Consider the following 4,376-nt stretch of genomic DNA (forward strand, 5'->3'; position numbering starts at 1 on the left):
AATAAAATATGATAATTAATTAATGATTGGTGTAATTAATGAAACTACCCTCCTTATCTCGAATGAAAAATTAAAAGATATGAGAATGTAATTCGAAGAAAAAGTATTTGATGTCGAGTAGAAAAGGAAATGAAAATTAAGATGTCAGAAAAGAAAAGAACTTCCAAATTTCTTATGCTTTGGATTATTTGCTTCTTATGTAAGCAGGAAGTTTTAAGTAGGGAAATGGAAATTTGTGCTGCTGATGCCTCTCCTAACAGAAAACAAAGTGAAACGATTCCAACTGCATATCAAAAACGGTCCTTCTGTTTTTTGTTTGCTTTTTTTTGGTGAAAAGTGTAAAGCAAAAGAAATGTGATATGCAGGAAGATGAGAGAGAAAGAAGTATGTCTCTATAACAGGCAGACTGAAGAATCATAATGCAGCATAATACATGGCTGTATAGTAGAGGGTAGGAGATAAGAAGAAATTGTAAGTCGATTAATCGATCACAACACGTACTGAGAAATAATAATTATTCTTGTTCAATAAATAAAATTCAATCATAGAGCTATATGTCGATGTATCATCGTAGGGATATATAAATATATATACATATATATATATACATTAATAAACCCAGTAACGTTTCTCTCTGCAGTGGGGTGGCTTTTTTTCTGGTGACGTCACACCGACCGTCATCCGGGTGATTCATCATGGCTGCTCTATTTACAACATTGTTATAATGCTTCATCGGGCTCCATTTCCGGAATTTCCGTGAAGGTTTGTCATGTTCTTTTATTTTTTAAACACTTCAGAAAAGGATCTTTCTAAAACAGTATCGATAATTTAGGTTAAGGTTACGTTGCACAACTAGTGCAGGCGGGATAACAGAGGTCGTTCAGATGCTTGATTCATTATAGTTCTTCAATGCTTCTTTTTGTCCACATTTGAACAAATCAACACTCCTACTATCTGCTTGCTAAATTAGTTTAATGCCTTCTCAACTCTTGTATATAAACAACTTTAGGTGTTAACTGTATATATGTTACTGTCATCTATTATTCATTAGGGCAACCTCTTCCACCCTTGTGTTTCATCATCAAACCCAGCAACCCATGTGATTGCCTCATACATTGTCTTCGTGTTGTCATTTCTTTACCTTTGTTGTTCTTATATTCTGCTCATTAGTAACTTACAACAGCTAATAAAACGATATTTATTTCTCCTAAAAGAACCTGCTACACTAAATAGACCCACCTAATAGTCTTTTGTAGTTTGTCGGACACTGATTTCTCTCCCTCATTATTCTGTTTTCACTAAGTCTTCCACATTTCTTTTCGTTTCCCTCACTTGTCACCAACAGTTGAGCTATTATCGAAGGGAATTGAAAACAATGGAGCAGAAAACAAGCGAAAACAATCCCGAATATGATATTTTAAACAACATTATTGCTTTGAAGACAGTTGACAAATATCATAGCTACAAATATAGTAAAATTCCAATCCACTTGTGTCAGTCTGGCTTATTTTTTTGTATCTAAATCTGTGATAATCCAACTTTAAATATTCATTTACTCAAACGTATAGATATATAATATACGGATGTGTTTGGGTGTGTACCCTTGACGTAGTGGGGAGTAATCAATACATGTAATTGAGTATCAACTTCGAAATATGATTAATATATATATGTGTGTGTATATATATATATATATATATATAATATATATATATATATATATATATATATATATATTGTGTCTGTGTATAATTCCTGAAAAATGTATATATACACAGTCATATGCATATTTAAATTATATTCGATAATATAAATATAGTTCTATTTTCCCTTCATGTTTTCCTATGTCTGATTTGGAGGTGAGGTTGTTTTCTGAGAAGGAAATTAGTGTCGATTCAAACTGTTTAGCAGCTTGTTCATCTTTGGTTGCAGTAGAATTAGCTCTCTCTCTCGCTCTCCGTATGCATACTAAAATAAGATATCTATGTAATGTAGAAAAAATACAAGAAAAATAAAAACGTTTACCTTGAGTATATACGGTGTCTTGGTTTGGACATATAAACTACAAAACTCAATACATGTAATTTATGTCTGAATATCGGATGTGTGTGTGCTTAGATATGTATGCATAACATGTTGGTTTATTTCCACTAACACTTGAAGATCTTAGGAGGCTTATTAACAAACCTGTCTGTCTCTCATGTGTCTGTAATTTTAGACATAACTTCTGTGGTTAATTCAATTACTGGTCATTTGTAATGTTAATAAAACAACAACATATATTGAATAAGATTTCATAAATTCATAAGTGTGTGGAAATATCTACATCTACTATATAGATAAATATAATTTTTAGAAAACAAATCCGTAGAAGCACACACTCTAAGATATATATATATATATATATATATATATATAATGTATTTGTGTGTGTGTATGTATGAATATGTATGTCTATATGTATTTATGTGTATGTATATATGTAAGTATATATGTGTATGTATGTACATATGTATATATATATCTATATGTATATATATATGTATGTAATATATATAGAGGCGCAGGAGTGGCAATAGGCGCAGGAGTGGCTGTGTGGTAAGTAGCTTGTCTACCAACCACATGGTTCCGGGTTCAGTCCCACTGCGTGGCACCTTGGGCAAGTGTCTTCTACTATAGCCTTGTGAGTGGATTTGGTAGACGGAAACTGAAAGAAGCCCGTCGTATATATGTATATATTTATTATATATATATATATATATATATATATATATATAATATATATATATGCGTGTGTTTGTCCCCTAGCATTGCTTGACAACCAATGCTGGTGTGTTTACGTCCCCGTTACTTAGCGGTTCGGCAAAAGAGACCGATAGAATAAGTACTGGGCTTACAAAAGAATAAGTCCCGATTAAAGGCGGTGCTCCAGCATGGCCGCAGTCAAATGACTGAAACAAGTAAAAGAGTAAAGAGTATATATATATGTATGTATATGCATATATATGTATATATATATGTATGTACATGCATATATATGTATATATACTCTTTTTACTCTTTTTAATTGTTTCAGTCATTTGACTGTGGCCATACTGGAACACCACCTTCAGTCGAGCAAATCGACCCCAGGGCTTATTCTTTGTAAGCCTAGTACTTATTCTATTGGTCACTTTTGCCGAACCGCTAAGTTACGGGGACATAAATGCACAAGCATTGGTTGTCAAGCGATGTTGAGGGTGACAAACACATACACACGCATATATATATATATACACACACACACATATATACGACGGGCGCCTTTCAGTTTCCGTCTACCAAATCCACTCACAAGGCTTTGGTCGGACCGAGGCTATAGTAGAAGACACTTGCCCAAGGTGCCACGCAGTGGAACTGAACCTGGAACCATGTGGTTAATAAGCAAGCTACTTTCCATACAGCCACTCCTGCGCATGTATATGCATATATATGTATGTATATGCATATATGTATATATATATGCATAAATATGTATGTGTATGCATACATATGTATATGTATGTATGTATATGCATATATATATGCATGTATATGCATATAAATGGATGTATATGCATATAAATGCATGTATATGCATATAAATGGATGTATATGCATATAAATGCATGTATATGCATATATATGTCATCATCATCATCATCATCCTTTAACGTCCGCTTTCCATGCTAGCATGGGTATGCATATATATATGCATGTATATGTATATATATATGCATGTATATGCATATATATGTGTGTATAAGCATATATATGTATATATATGTGTGTATATGTATATATATGTGTGTATATGTATATATATGTATGTATATGCATATATATGTATGTATATGGTTATATATGTATATGCATATATTTTTTATTTATTTTATTTTATCTAGTTTCAGCTCACGAGCTGTGGCCATGCTGGGGCACCGCCATTTGTATATACATAAACATGCATGTATATGTATGTATATGCATATGTATGTATTTATATGCTTACTAACAGTATCGCCCGGCGTTGCTCGGGTTTGTAAGGGAAATAACTATAAAGCATTTTTAGAGAGTTATAGCCAAAAAATGGAAAAAAAATGATGGTAATTTTTTTTTTAGTTAAAAAGGTCGAGTTGCATCCTCTAGACAGTCTGTGGTTTGTGTTTCTGATTCTCGACCCCATGTCGAATTTATCGATTTTTTTCAGAACTGGGGGAACTTTTCAAAATTTTCGCTGCGTTAGTTTTGAATTATGACATTGGGCTATGTGTGTGTCAAGTTTCATCAGAATCGGTTGAAAGCCGTGGTCAGGGTGAGGGTACAACCTAACAGACACACAGAAACACACAGAGACAAAC

General features: G+C 33.0%; 1 protein-coding gene across 1 annotated transcript in view; it reads left to right on the forward strand.

The window, feature by feature from the left end:
• Nucleotides 1-661: 661 nt before the first annotated feature.
• The window catches only part of LOC115215371 (myocardin-related transcription factor B), a 384,512-nt gene continuing 380,797 nt past the window's right edge, over nucleotides 662-4,376 (forward strand). The window contains exon 1 of the mRNA XM_029784526.2: nucleotides 662-762. The gene's annotated coding sequence lies outside the window, so the exon portion shown is untranslated. The remainder of the gene's footprint in view (nucleotides 763-4,376) is intronic.

This window comes from Octopus sinensis, linkage group LG9 (assembly GCF_006345805.1).
Source record: "Octopus sinensis linkage group LG9, ASM634580v1, whole genome shotgun sequence".
Classification (NCBI taxonomy): Eukaryota; Metazoa; Mollusca; class Cephalopoda; order Octopoda; family Octopodidae; genus Octopus; species Octopus sinensis.